The sequence below is a fragment of the Nannospalax galili genome, unplaced genomic scaffold, assembly GCF_000622305.1.
Source record: "Nannospalax galili isolate Female #2095 unplaced genomic scaffold, S.galili_v1.0 scaffold1154, whole genome shotgun sequence".
In the NCBI taxonomy this organism is placed as follows: domain Eukaryota; kingdom Metazoa; phylum Chordata; class Mammalia; order Rodentia; family Spalacidae; genus Nannospalax; species Nannospalax galili.
The window spans coordinates 1,326,840-1,342,696 of record NW_008335437.1 but is presented as its reverse complement, the minus strand read 5'-3'; the positions used below and the strand labels follow the sequence as shown (position 1 = coordinate 1,342,696).

General features: G+C 45.0%; 1 protein-coding gene across 1 annotated transcript in view; it reads left to right on the top strand.

The window, feature by feature from the left end:
* Positions 1–15,857, top strand: part of Slit3 (slit guidance ligand 3) — a gene marked incomplete in the record, with an annotated part of 641,662 nt that overhangs the window by 98,851 nt on the left and 526,954 nt on the right.

Sequence of the window (15,857 nt, the reverse complement as noted above, 5' to 3'; positions counted from 1 at the left end):
CTACCCCTAACTCTCCTGTAGTAGGAGTGGTCAGGTCTGTCTTCTAGACAAACAATCTCTGAGCTTCAATTGCTTATGAAACGTGTTCATCCCCCTATTTGGGTCTTGGATTGATTAGGCCTGGCTGATTCCAGCTGCTCTCCCAAGGCTCAAGTGGCCTTGGATTTAGGATGTAGATTAGGTCTACTGGGTACATTCTTCTGATGCCAAATGGAAGAAGAGAGGAGATCAAATCAAGTTATACAAACTCCTTTAAAGCCTTTGCTCGTATCACATCACATTTACCAGTCTATTGACCAAGTCAAGTTACATGGCCAAGGCCAACAGCACTGGGGCAAGGAGATATATACCAAAGACACCCAGCTAAAGCCTTGAGTATACAGTTCTAGGGAAAAAGGGACATATTGGAAACAATTAACTCACTCACTACATCTTCTCTCTCATTTGCTGTGCTACCAAGTCCTGACTTACCCTGTTTCCTTCATCCTAGCTCTGGATGCCTTGACTCACATACGAACCCATACACTGGTGTCCTTCATGTTTGACCTCAATCAACTCCTGCTCTCTAGTTGCCCTGCTTCCCCACACATCCCAAGAGCTTCCTTCCTACCATATGGCTTTATTCATCTCATATGTGTTCAGGAACCTTTAACGATCAGCCATTAAGCAACGTTGCATTTTCTAAATGTCAGTGCTTTCTGTACCTCTTCATGGACTCCATCAGTCTGTGTGATACCTGACTATTGTTGCTTATTATTTTCCTATCTTTTTCCTTTTGAGAAAGGTATGCGTTTTAAGCACATATGAAAAGAAAGATGCGTGCATTGCTTGCCTTCTGAAATCTTGAAGGGTGTGACAAATGCATTTTGGGACCCACTGGCCTCTCATCTTCTTCCCTCCCATTTAGTCTTTCCTTTCATCTCTTCAGGTATGCATTGCCCGGGTCATGGCAGGCCCTTCATTGACTGTATGCTCAGGTAAAACCATTTGCTTATAGTTGGCCTGCGGAGCTTTCTAGCCTGGAAGATTCGATCCTTTGTCGTTTGCCTGTCCTTCGAGACTTCCTTCTTCCTAAGTCTCTTCACCCCTAGTTATCCCTGACTGCTTTCTTGATTTACAGTTTAAGCCATTGCCTGATCTTCCTGCTTGTGGTAGCTTCCATTGTGTTGATCTTACCATCCTGGGTTACAAATACTCCAAGTTCTTCATCAGTCCAGCCCATAAGCATCTTTTACCTTCCACTCTGCTCATTAAAGCGAGTATTGTTTCTAGGGCATTCTGACTTGTGTCTGACCATGTAGTCCTCTGTCCCGTCTCTGTTTTCCCTAGTTTAGTTCATTCCTGCTTTCCATGTGTTAGATATTGCCTTCTCCATGAAGCCATAAGCAAAGGTACTTGACCTCTTTTGACATGATGTTGTCATCTATAAATGTGTTGGGTGACATTCTTGACTATTCTGGGATGCATGGAGTCTGTGGGCCCCACGTTGGACATCCCTCCCCCAGCTTCCTGAATCTCCTCTTAGGAGACATCACGTGTCCTTTGCCTTCAGTGGTCTTTTTTCTTTCTTTCTCTCTTTCTTTCTTTCTTTCTTTCTTTCTTTCTTTCTTTCTTTCTTTCTTGTCTCCTAGTAGACTGTAAGTTCCTTTAGAAGGAGGTATTACAGAATTTTGTGTCTCAGAGCATGACACAGAATAGGTACATAGCAAACATTGTCATAATCAGTGTATAATTGAGTGACTTGAATTTTGCTCTTTTAACAGGACTATGGGTTCTTTGAGGGCAGACCTCATCATCTCTGTTTTCCCTTCCCACATTGTTGTGAAGGGTAAAAGACTGATGAAAGTGTACGTAGATGAGTTACAGCATGTCAGTCCGTCTGGAGTACTGTAACAGAATACCATTGCATGAGCACCAAACAGTTCTTTCTCACCGTTCTGAGAAGCACAATAGTTGTCTGGTGAGTGTCTGTTTTGTACCCATAGATGGTGACTTCTAACTGTGTCTTCACATGGTGGAAGGACAGGAGGCTCTCTTTGGTCTGTTTCATAAAGACTCTAATTCCATTCATGAGCATGCCACCCTCAAAGAACCTTCCTTCTCATACCTTCACATTTGGAGATTAGGGTTTCAAAATGTGAATTTGGGGTACACAAACATTCAGTCCTAGCAAACAGGAAAAACAGGAGGCAGTTAAAGTTGAGAATGAAAACTGCTGCCAGTTTGGACAGGCTAATAATTTTTAAAATATTTTATTTATTATTTTTATTTTATGTGTATGTGTATGTGTACATGTGTATCGCCTGCATGTAGGTAAGTGCACCAGTGTCGTGCAGTGCTTGCAGAGAACAGAAGAGACTGTCAGATTCCCTGGAACTGGAGTTATGGACAGTTGTTAGTTGCCATGTGAGGGCTGGGATTTGAATCCCGGTCTTCTGCAAGAACAGTCAGTGTTCTCAGCCGCTGAGCCATTGCTCCTTTTTTTTTTTTTTCAAATACAGGCTAGTAATTTTAAGCCCTTACAGACTTAAGCTGGGCTTAAATACCACAACAACACTCCATGCTTTTGGTGACTGAAGGCAAAGGAACATGTGTCGAGAGCCCTTTGCTTCTGCCCACAACTGAAAAGACTTAATTTACCAGACAGGTAGCTCTGCCCACTGCATACCAGTTTTACATCTGGAGATGGTGTTGAGTTGTTTTGTGGATGGAGCTGTGTGTGTGTGTGCGTGTGTAAAATAGAGGGGGAGAGACAGTGGTCCAGAGGCCGACACACCTGGAATCTATTTATGAGGATCACTGGTTCAGTCCGCATCTTGGGCCATTCATTTATTTCCCCTCTAAGTGAACATCTGGGATTCAGTTTGGGACGCCAACAAGTTTGGATGGGATCTCGAAGCTGTGGTTGGGATGTGGAACTGCTTGCCTGAGGTGGGGGTGAGTGAGGTGAGCTGGGCTCTTAAACTGTTCTGCAGGCTTCAATTCAAATGCAATAGCCAGTGGGTTGTGAAGTCCTTCAGGTGCTGGAAAAGCACTCAAAACAAAAAAGGGGAATAAGCTAAGGAGGACTCAATCGAATCAAAGCAATAATGCAATCAGAAAAATGCCCCCTTTTCCCTTACTCTGTTCCCTTTCCATCCAATATTTCTAATAATATCCAGGTATTTCCCTTTTCTAGGAATAAAATAATAAGAAAAAAATTTTGGACTCAGACCAGGAAGAAAACTGCTATGAGAAAGTAAAACTCTAATTAGTTATAGATGAGATTTGGTCACAGATAATTACTCCGCATTCTTGGGCTTGTGCCTTAGAGGGCTTACAGATCTTTCTTTTCTGTTGTTAGATTTGTAGATACAGCTCCAAATACCTGGATAAACACAGAGACACCATTATTAGCAGATCTTGCAGAGTGTGAGTGTTTAGAACAAAAATGAAAGTGAAATTTGTCATTCACAAGCTAGGAATGTTTGAATATCTGGATGTCAAGACTTCCCCAGTACACCCCCTCCCACCTTCTTAGTGTGAATTTACTGAGAACAAAAAGAAAAGGCCAGTGAGTAGGATCATTCAAAACAGTACAGTTCCAGAAAGTTTGTGCTGAGTCGCACCTGCCCTCTCTGACACCAGCCAGTTATAGTATTTCTCTTTTAATTTACATCTATCACATTCCTACCTGTGTGGGATGAAGAGATTTGAGGCCCCAAGGAAGGGCCTAGAATAACCCAGAAAGGATATGGAGTTTGTGGTGGCCTGTGTACATGTCATTTGTCTAGAACCAGCTTTCCTGCCCTGTTTGGAGGATTTTAAGTAGGAAAACATTCCTATAACTGCCCAACATGTTTTATCTTAATTTCTAGAGAAATGATTTGCCATTAACCACAGGCTGCTCATGGCATGTTTACTGTGTCTGTGGAGCATGCTTTTCCAGGGCTGTGCTAAGATCTAAGGTTCTCGGTCTCCCTTCCCTGCCCCCAATGTGACTCTTAGGTATTTCTTGCCAGAGAGCACAGAAAAAGTGAAAGTTAAGCCTTTGGGGGCTATCTGCTTTTTCTCAACATCCCTCACTTTGCTGGTGTAGAAACCTCTCTCTGATGCCCCACCTGGTATAGGAACCCTCTCCCCAACTCCAGAGTTTGTTCATAAGCTGCTGCTGCCCTCAACCTCACCTAAATATACAAGTCAAATTGTGTGGGTCTCAGTACTGAAGTTACTGTGAGGCTTGCACTTAAGTGTTTCATCTGTCTTGTGATTGTGACCCTCTAGTAACTTGGTTGCAATAGTCTTGAAGATTCCTAATAGAATCCTCTGGTTTTCACAACCAGAAGAGATACAGCCAGAACAGGGGTGCTTGGGCGATATTACACAACAGTTTATAGCATCTTTGGTTTTTATAAAGTTATATTTCTCAGTCATTCTGTGAGAGGGGAAATGGGTATTCTCTCTTCCTCTTCCTCTCTCTCTCCCTCTCTCTCTCTCTCTCTCTCTCTCTCTCTCTTTCTCTGTGAGTACATGTGTGTGGTGTGTGTGCATGTTCATTTGGGTATGTGCAAATGAGTGTGTATATATATGAATGCATAAGAAGGCCAGAGGTTGACGTCAGGTGTCTTCCTTAATGACTCCCCACTTAATTTCAGACAGGGTCTCTCACTGGAGTTCATCAGTTTGGCTAGCCTGGTTGGCCAATGAGATCTTCACCTCGCCAGCACTGAGATTACAGACAAGTCCCGCCCCCTTGGCTTTTCTAGGGGTGCTGGGGATCCAAACCCAGGTCTTCAAGCTTACATAGCAGGTACTTTACTGACTGAGCCATGTCCCTGGGTCCTGAAATAGGTGTTCATTCCTTCTTTATTTAACTACCCAACTAGCTAACCAACCATCTAACCAACAAGTGTTCATTGAGTTCCTACTAGTTACTAGTTTGTTCAGTGAGCAAAATAGATAATCCCCACTTTCATGACATTTGACATTTGATAATAGGTATCATGATTCCCATTTTGAAAGGAAGAAACCAAGAAATGGGGAGGTTAAATTGTAAACACAGCTCTCTGGGAGCTGAACTTAGAGCCCAAGTGCCTGTTCAGCTCTCAGAATAAGGAGAATGGAAGGGATCTTAGGAGTCATGCCATCCAACCCACTGACTCTGTTGATGGAGGAAATCTGTGCTCAGAGCGGTGATGCAGAGTCACACAGCTCTGTAGCAGAGCTAAGATCTACAGCTTCTCTAAGTCTCAAACTTCCTCTGACCAAGACGTCTTGGATTCTGCAGAGGCCTGTCATTTATGGACTCTAACCTTGTTACTCTGCCTCCTCTCCCTCCTTATCCAGCCCAGGCATCATGGCATCACTACTCAGCACATTCCTTCAAATCCCTGCCCACCTCTTCCTCCATCATCATTACCTGCATAAACCTAAACCGTGGCCGAATTCAGCCTGTTGCTGTTTGTGTTCTCTCAGCAAGGAGACTTGATGTGGCTAAACAAAAACACCTATGTGGACGGATCTCACGGACTTGACCACTAACAAAAAGTGGCCACTTGCTGCTGCCTGGCCATCTCCCAACCCTTCTCAGGGAACTATTTCTCACCTCCTCTTCTCAGTCATCAAACACCTCTCTGCTCCATCTCTGCCCAGAATCCGGTCTCCTCTTTTCATTGGGTAAATAGAAGTGATTAGAAGAGACCTCCAACACTATCCCTGACCTCTGTTTTCCCAGCTACTGCCACAGATGACCATCCTTGGCCCTATCAAAGGTCACTGCCACCCCATTGTCTGTATAGAAGCCTCACTTTACCTCTACCCCAGAGTGTGGCGGTATGTGCTGGTAATCTCAGCACTCGATGAGACGGGGGTCATGAGTTCAAAGCCATAGTAAACTCCATAGTAAGACCCTGTGTAAAAAAAAAAAAAAATCTCTCATCTTCTGCATCATCAGCTTACCATCTCTTCTGGATCATTCTTATTTGCATGTAAACATGTCACAGTTTTCTCTGTCTAAAACAATAATAGTAAAAACCTCTTTTTTGACTCCATATCATCTCTTGTCAACCCATTTTTGGTTTACCATCTGAGCACAATATTTTAACATTATTTCTTTTCTTTATTCTCTCCTCTCTTTCATTTTTTTAAAAAATATTTTATTTTATGTGTATGAGTATACTGCCTGTATGTATGTAAGTGCACCCATGTTGTGCAATGCCCACAGAAGTCAAAAGAGGGTGTCAGATTTCCTGGAACTGGAGTTACAGACAACTGTAAACTGCCATGTGGGTACTGGGTCCAGTGCTCTCAACCACTGAGCCATTCTCCAGCCCCTCCCACTTTTTCTTAAACCATTCCAGTTAGCACCTTATACCTGTCTCTGGTCCAAGCTGCCATCTCCAGAGTTGCCAGTGAGCTCCATATTGCTATGACCAGGGGCATCCTCCTCTTTCTCTGCCTCTCCCCTTTCCAACCCTCCGATGGGGAACTCTTGTCTTCATTTGGCCCCCACCACTCGGCTTGCTCCTCCTCCTACCACACTGGGGGCTATTTCCTCTTCTTCCAGTCTCTGAGGGGTAGTGGAGCCCAGGATTGGTCCTTACCCCTGCCTTCTTTATCATTATCTTCCATAGTGACCAGATCCAGATTCATGGCCTTAAATCCCACTCTACACGAGTCTTTTCTCCAAAACCCAGCTTTGCATACCTGGTTCTCTATTAGGCTTCTACACGTGGATCTATAAAGGCAGATAAAACTAAGCACATCTGAATCTGTCCCCTGTTCTGCCCCACTCTCCTCACAGTCTTCCCTCATGTTGGGAAATAGAAATTCCAAAGTATTTAATACACTGGTCAAACCTAACCTCACCTTCCTCCTCTGCCTCACCTCTACTCCTTCAAGCATATCTGTCTCCACCCCTTTAGATAATTTCCAGAGTTTGGCCACTTAACCTCTCAACAGCTGCCACCCTAGAAGCCAGGTGAGGAGCATTTCCAAAGAGAGAGACAGCATGTGTTAGCACCGTTGAGGTGAGGCAAACTGCTTGATGGCATTTTCTCAGACATGTTTAATGGTGATTCCTGAGTCTAGGCAGCTGCCTGCTGTATTGACCCCATTATGAGATGTGGGGTACAGATGTCACTGTGAGAATCTGAGGACCATTGTCAAGTTATGTGACTGCATGGAATTGATCTCACTGGTTCTGGGGCTGTACTTGATCGTGTTGTCTGTGGTGTGTGTGTATTCACATGAAGGTATGTGTGCTTTCTCCTACCCTAGACATGCTCTCCTGGAGTCTGAGTCTTCAGGGTGCTGACAAAGTTCCATATTCTAGAGATTCCTTAGAGCCTAGTACTCTTTGTGTGTGTATCTGTGACTGTGTCTGTGTGTCTCTGTCTATGTGTCTGTGACTGTGTGTGTCTATGTCTGTGACTGTGTGTGTCTGTGTGTCTCTGTCTGTGTGTCTGTGTGTGTCTGTGTGTTTGTGTGTGTGTGTCTGTGTGTGTGTGTCTGTGTGTGTCTGTGTTGTCTGTCTGTGTATCTGTGTGTGTGTCTATGTGTGTGTCTGTGTGTCTGTCTGTGTGTGTGTGTCTGTGTGTCTGTCTGTGTGTGTGTGTCTGTGTGTGTCTATGTGTCTGTGTGTGTGTCTGTGTATCTGTGTGTGTGTCTGTGTCTATGTGTGTGTTTGTGTGTGTGTGTCTGTGTATCTGTGTGTGTCTGTGTATCTGTGTGTCTGTGTGTGTCTGTGTGTGTGTCTGTGTATCTGTGTGTCTATATGTGTCTGTGTCTATGTGTGTGTCTGTGTGTGTGTCTGTGTCTGTGTGTCTGTGTATCTGTGTGTGTCTGTGTATGTCTGTGTGTGTATCTGTGTGTGTGTCTGTGTCTGTGTCTGTGTGTGTGTGTGTCTGTGTCTGTGTGTGCTCTTGTTCTTGCATGCCAAGAGATTGGTGCCAGATGCCTTCATCCATCTTCACTTTATTTAAAAAAATTTTTTTTAAACAGGGTCTCTCACTGAAACTAGAGCTTGCCATTTCTGCTAGACTGGATGGCCAGCAAGCCCCTGGAATCTGCCTATCACTGCACCCTCAGTCTAGAGTCACTGGTGACCACTACCTTGCTTGGCTTTTTATATGGGTGCCGGGATCTGCACTCAGGTCTTCATGCTTACACAGCAAGCACTTTCCCCATTAAACTGTCTCCTCGGCCGCTTGGTGCTCTTGACTTTGGGCCTTCATAATGCAGCCTGCTGACTATAGTCTTGGAAGTCCCTCTGAGCTGTTCTAGGCAACAGTGACTTAGGCCTGTGAGGCAGCAATGCTGGAACCAAAGGAGTCTTGATGCCTTAGCTCATTCTGAGAGCCCGTGGGTTTCGAGGGCAGCTGCATAGATAAGAACGGTGCCATTTGCTCCCCCGCCCTCTTCTGAAATCAAGGTCTTCTGGATGCAGCCCTAGTTGGGCATATAGTGGCAACAGGGGCAGGGGTCAGAGGCAAGGCAAACTACAGCCGTTGATGTGCTCAGCATTTCCCTAACAGCCATGTAATTGGAGCAAAATTGGTCCAATGTGAGGTGCTGGAAAGTCAAAGGGGGATGTTTGGGGGGCTTTGCACTTGTTTTCTTTTGAGCTAAGGTTTTGAGCTACTCTGTGTAATGTGAGACCCTAAGAAAGCCTCATAGTTCTTTAGAACTGCATACACAGGGCACCTGCATAGGCGCCTAGAGCTGCCTGTAAGGGCATGCAGGAGCTGAGAACACACTCAGAGCAGTTCTGAATAGAAGACCCACCAGCTCTGAGATAAGCAAGGATAAGTTTTCCTAAGATGGTCCAGCATCCCTACCTCCTGGAACCACTGGTTTCTTCAGACCCTCAGAGTACTCTGAAGCCAAGGGCAAGGCTGGGAAACATTTGAGCACTTGGACTGTTCAGTCGCAGGATCAGTTTCCTAGTCTTCTCTGACTCAGTTTTTCCAGCAATAGCATGGAAGATGTTCCTTGTCACTGGCTTCCCTCCTGGGATTATTGAGCAGCCTCTTGGTCAGCAAGCACGTAGTTACAAAAGCAGAATGGCAGAGGGTTCAAGCCATAGGCTTTGGTGTCAAGAGACCTCTGCTCAAGCCTCATTTATAAATGGTGGGACTTTGGTTGGATAAGTTACCTAATCTCTATTGTGCCTCAGATCTCTCACTTAAAAGGTGCCCACAGCAATGTCTAATTTAAGAGTTGCTTTGGGCTAGGCATGGTGGTGCCTTTAATCCTAGCACTCCAGCACTCCAGAGACAGAGGCAGGTGGACCCCTTTGAGGTGGAGGCCAGTCTGGTCAACATAGGGAGTTCCAGGCCAGCCAATACTATGGGGAGACCCTGTTTCCAAACAAACAAAAGAGTTGCTTTAAGGATAAAGTGAAACAATGTATATATATATATGGAGAGAGAGAGAGAGAGAGAGAGAGAATCTAACACATCTCTTAGCACATGATAAGTACTCTCTGTTAAGAAGCCTCAGCAGGTATTCAAGTGTTCCTATAGCTCTCCCAGCTTCCTTTGCAGTTATATTTAGGTCATGTGACTAGTTATGGCCAACTGGCTAAGAGCTTATTTATAAGTCACTACCAGGTGACTTCTTTATACGTCACTCCTCCCTCTTTCCTGTCCTCCCTCCCTTGGCCCAGCAGCCTTGGAAGCCACGGGTACTTGTGGCATCCAACAGGTGGGAAGAGGCACTTGATGTAAGTGTAAAATAAGTGTTCATCATTAGCCCAGTGGGATTGTGGAGTTCATTTGTTACTGCCTTGCTGACCAATACTGTCATTTGTGGAAGAAAAATCAATCCATATTTCTACACTCTAGGGACGTCTAGGCATGATGATAATGATAATAACAGTAACTGCCACTGCTTGCATTTATTGAGCCCCGGAGAGACTCTGCAAAGCTGTTCGCAGATGTTAAACCATTCAACCCTCTCAGGTATCCTGTAAGGTACATGTTTTGCTATTACATAATAATTATGTTCTTAAAATAATCTTGAAATTATTTTTTTTAAGTTCTCATAAACAACTTCAATGAGAAAAAGACTGCTTAGGGGCAAGAATTTTAGACTATGACAACAAAGTTAGTTCTACAGAAATGTCAAAAATAAAGGTTTTTAATTTCTATTAGGATACTTGGAAGTTGGAAACTAAAAATAACCAGACTTCAAAACTGGCAGAAGCCAACCCTGATATCATCGAGCCACATGCTGAGCACAGTGGATGCCAATGTTTAGGTCACCTTGCTTTAAAACCATGGAGATCAGTTTTGAGTTGGTTGATAATTGCTATGAAAAGCAAACACCTTCCTGTATCACTAAAGCTGTTTACTACCAACCCCATAACAAAGAAGCCAAAGAACAACAGCCACTCAGCTAACGTGACCTTGGGTATCAAGGCTGTTGACTGATCACATTTCTTGCCTTATACATGGAGTCACTCCTGACTGTGAGTGGTACAAACCACAACCATCACAGACCAGGGTGCTCTGAATCAGAGATGAACAGGTTGAATCAGGAAACTTCACATAGCAGGAGATAGACCTAAAGTTGCTCCGTCTGACAGACGAGAAAGCCATGCCAGTATGAAATCATTCATATTACAGCAAGCAGCTGATGGGAACAGGACTCCCCAAAGTTCAAGTCTTTTCCCTGACTTACAGTGACATCTTATGAATACCCAGGGATGATGGTACCAGTGTGGAGCTGAAATTTGAGGCCTCTACAGTTGGCTTTTGTCCTTGCTCTGGAGTTTACTGTTATCCTTGGGGTTTCCTGGTCTGGATCTTCCCTGATCCCAACAAAGCAACGTTGTCACTTGCTCTTTCAGACATAAGAGTGTTTCTGAAAATACCAGTAGACTAAGAACACACCCAGTTTGTCCATTACTAAAGCAATCAGTCTTAGTGACCTTTGGGGGTCAACACACTGACCTAGACATTCCACACCTCCCAGAGAAAAGGAAGGGATTTGCTAGCCTGTGGGTGGCCCTAGAAGTCCCCACCCAGTCCTTTCCCTCTGAGGGGAGGTGGTGAGCCTGTCTGCTTTTTGCCTTGCAGGTCTGACTCCGGAAGCTGGGGCTCTGGGAACCTGGTCCTCACTCAGCATTCTCCCCATACCTAGTCCAGAGAGGGCTCTGGTTCTCCAGGCTGGCCACTGCTGCCTTTTGGTTTATTCATCACATTGAACAGTCTCTCCTGAAGGTCACTTGTGAACCCAGTACTGTGATGGCTGCCCTTGGGACACAATGTGTTAGACCTGTTTCCCGCTCTAGGAAGATGAGACTCATGCATTAGGCGCTGAACCAAGCCAGTGTATAATGAAGGATGAAATTACCACCATTAGCCATAGGTGTAGCATCAGGCGTCTGGCTTGATCCCATCACTATCAGGTTGGCTATTTGGCTATGGCTAAGTGCCTGGCCCTTCTTAGGCCTCTGTACCTTTTCTCAGACATTTCTAACAAGGATGCAAGGAGTGTGCACACAGAGTTTTAGTGTCATTTCTAGTTTTAAGTTGCTGAACTGTATCTGAGAGATTTCGATGGTATAGAAATTCTAAATTGTAGCACACCCCCTTCTTCACTGTACTCTTCCCCGCTCTCTTCCTTCCACTGGTGATTTGATTGATCAGTTTCCCAAGCTGGATCCATTTTTTAAAAAATATTTGTTATTTTTATTTTCTGTGTATGAGTTTGAATATATTGCCTGTATGCATGTAAATGCACCCATGTCATGCAATGCCCAAGGAGGTCAGAAGAAGGTGTCTGATCCCCTGGAACTGGAGTTACAGATGGTTGCTAGCCATCATGTGGGTGTTAGGAATTGAACCTGGGTCCTCTACAGGAGCAGCCAGTGCTCGTAACTGCTGAGCCATCACTCCAGCCCCAAGTCTCTGTTTTTTAGAGCATTACAGTTGAAGCTGAAAAGCCATGTGACTTTGCAAGTCATCAAGTGGTTTCATGGCTTTGATGCTCTCTGATCCATAGGCAAGCTCGGCCAAGCTTCTAATGGTAGGAGAGGAGAACACATGCATGCGCCTTATCCTTGACCTGGCCTGCCTCCCGTTTGCAGCCTGTTTTACTTCTGGCTTGATCCAGGTGCCATTCAGCTGTATGTTCAGCATACAGTTCGCTTCTAGCTCACATTATGACTTGAGAGTGCCACCTCTGGGCCCAGAGTGACATGGCAGCAGGTGCCACGACAGTACCAGCTTTCAGGAGAGCAACTCTCGTTTCTCTGCACTCAAGAGCCCTCCTAACTGGTCTCCAGGCTTATGCGCACTCTCATTCAATCCAGGTTACTGCTCCTACAGAAAGTTTTAGAGAAAGACCTTCAGGCCGCCAGTTGTTTCACTAAGAAATGGGAATAAACCTTGGAGTGACCTGGAAATACAAAATTAAGTTCCTGATATGGAGAACTGGCATGTGCCCCACCCAAGCTGCAGTGGAAAGGCCCCGGGGCTCCTGGGATCAGAGCCCAGCCTGACTGCCCAGAATTCTCATTCAGAGGTTGCGATGCAGACGGCAAAGCACAATTGCCTAAATTTGGTTGCGTTTTTATTTTTGTCCAGCCACAAATACCGGCAAAGAAATGAAAATGATTCCTTCCCTTCCGGGAGCCTCAAAGCCAAGCTGGCTTTATTTTTAGCTTCAGTTCTGGTTTAGGGATTTTAGCACACTAAACACCCTATCCAGTGCAAACAACAGTAGGCTGGATTTTAGGCGTTTTGCTTAGACTAGAGTGTTGAGTTTCTGAATGGAACTCTTACCAGACTTTGTGCAGCTGTGACTATAGAGGGTGGTTCCAGACAAACCCAAAGAGAGACTCTATTCTTGCCTGAAGGGCCACCAAGAGAGTTCTTTTCAGGGAGGACAGTGTGCCCAGGGCGGATCAATGTCTGGTTAGGGTGGAGGAAGAGGCAACCCCAGATGAAAAGAAGCAGAGAAAGTAAAGAAAGGCAGGGCCAGGGTGCTGTCATTCTGTGAAGGTTTTACGTGTCCTAGTTCAGAACCTGGGAGCCAGCTGACTGTGTCCAGATCCTGCCACAACACCACTGAGAGATGCTATGGTCTCAGGTCTGTGCTGGCTTCCTAGCTTTGAATCCATTCTGTAAGGCACAGGGACAATAACAACTCAGGTCCTGAGTTCCACTGTGAGATCCTGCCAGCGCAACTTGGAGCACACTATTTGGCATGCAGGGAGAGCTGGTCATCCTTACTTTCATTATTATCATCACACCTTCATTATTTTTGCAGCATTCAACCCTTGTACAAGCACTGGGCTATTTCTCATTGTAAGCCCAAAGAGTAGAGTCATTTTGAAGTTAGACAAACAAGATTCGAAGGATTAGGTAACTTGTCTTAGCTCTCCAGTAAGTGTTTGATACAGCCAGACCTGAACCCAGCACAGGCTAGTCCCGGTCCTAACACTGTGCCTTTTTCAGGACCAGTGGCTTCCCATGAAGGGACTTTTCATGGACCATACAGGAACATAAACTAGGGACTCGTTTCCCCTGCCTTGCACCCCCAGTTTCATGACAGGGATATGCAGAGAAGATACTGGAAGTGGTCAAAAGAGTAGAAAACAAATTCAGAGACAGAAGGCAGAATGGTGACTGTCAGAAGGAAAATGGAGAATTGTTCAATGAACAGGAAGGATGTTTACTTGCATGCAATGAGGTGACTACACGCCACACTATTGAGCTGTGTGCTTAGAAACTGGGAAGACAGACAGTTTAGTGTTATATGATTTTTACCTTGACTTAAAAAAAAAGCACTGGTGCTGGAGTGAGACGCCATAGAGGCAGGTAGGGATTAGAGCTTGTCTTGTTCACCTTCCCAGCCGTTTTGTTCCTTGTCTCCGTATGATCAGAAGTCTTCCAGCAGTATCCTGATCCCACCCACACAGCACAGACCTTGTCAGGGCTGAGTTGCACACTTTTTGAAAGGAGCTTATTAGATGACATCTTAAATGCTTCTCTTGCTCACGCTTGGCCCATTCTGACCTCCCTTGAGTTCCCCATCCTGCCGAAGAAGAAGGAGAAAGAGGAGGTAAAGCACATGTCTCCTTGGAGTGTGTGTAGGTGAAGTCTGTTCATTGAACAGGCTTGGGCTTCGCTTCTGAGAAGATGGGTTAAAGTTGGGCTTCTCAGCGTGCCAGTTAGTGTCAGTTGTCAACTTGATACACCTGGGAAGTGGGAACATCAATTGGGGAAATACCTCTATCAGATTGACCTGTGGGCATCTCTGTGAGGCATTTTCTTGATTGCTTAGTGATATGGGAGGGCCCAGCCCACTGTGGATGGTGCCAACCCTGGGCAGGTGGCCCTGAGTTGTATAAGAAGGCAGGCTGAGCACAGGCCAGAGGAAGAAACCTGTAAGCATTGTTCCTCCATGATCTGTGCTTCAGTTGTGCCTTCAGTTGTGTCCCTGACCTGAGCTCCTTTCCTGGCTTCCCTCAGTGATGAACCATGATCGAGATGTCTAAGCCTTTCCTCCCAAAGTTGGTTTTTGTGTTTTATCATGGCAATAGAAAGTAATTAGAACAATTTGCTTAGCTCTAACAAGGGGATAATAATTGTTCCATGTAACTGTCTTTTGCCAGTGGGGCTACAAACAGACAGCAGAAAGCAAGGGCAGAGGGCATGGAGCTGACCAGGAACAGGGGTCCTCTCTGCTTGATTACCTCAAGAAAGCAGCTTTCATCAACATCATGACAGGGGCTTGGTGTCTCTTGGAAACCCAGATGGCCTTTATGATTTAGCATCGGTCATGCTCAGAAGAGACTTAGGTTGGTTTCTATATTAATTAATTTTGAGCCACTGTGACCCATGACATAGAAAAGGGAGAAATGATTTTTTTGTTTTACTCCTAGTTTCAGAATTTCAATCTATCATAACAGGGACGGCATGGTGGAGAAGACAAGAACCAGTAGTGAAGGCTGTTCACATGGAAGCAGACCAGGAAGCATAGAGAATGCTGGAACCTTCAAAGGCCCACCTCTAATGACCTATTTCTATCAGCTAGGCCCCATTTTCTAAGGGTTCCACTGTGTCTCCAAATAGCTGACACCTGGGTGTCCAAGCATGAGTCTGTGGGGGGTGTCTTAGATCGGACCATAAGAGCCTATGGGGGACATCTTAGGCTCAGACCATAACAGCCTGTGGGGGACATCTTAGACTCGGACCACAATAGTTTTATTGGCATGTGTTCAGCATGACCCCTGTCTCTACTGGACTGTGTTTTACTTCAACTTGTACCTCATGTCCAGACTTTCGTCCCTGATTCAGGGCCAGTTTCTTTACTAAGCACAATGAGACAGTGCTGAGGACCCACCACATTGTCAGGTTCCATATATGTTTTATTTTAAAGTAAAAGAAAATAAACTTTTAGAGTGAAATAAATATTCTATAATATAGGTCTAGTATATTTATTTTATATTAACACAGTCAAAATTTCTTATAGACAAGAAGCTCCAGAAAAGGCCAAAGGGCCAAGGACCCCATGAGTGTCACAATACAGCCGTGCTGTGCTCATAAGAGCTGCACAGCAGAGATTGTATTTGGGTCTCTCAACCCGTGGTGATTTGACTTGCCTTCTCTGTTCCTATAGCAACTGCCATCTGCTTCCATCACTGCCACTATTTAGGACTTGGAATATCATCTCCGTCATTTGATTTATGCTGTTGAAAACTCAAAAATCTTGTTTAGGGTCCATGGGAAAGAAGGTAGTGATCAATTAGTGATGTCTATCCCAGGCTTTGAATGAGGAGGGGATGCAGGGCACATGTGCTGGGTTTGCACCTGAGCATGGATTTCCATCTCCAGCCTGACTTCAAGCCTTGTTGCAATGGTATA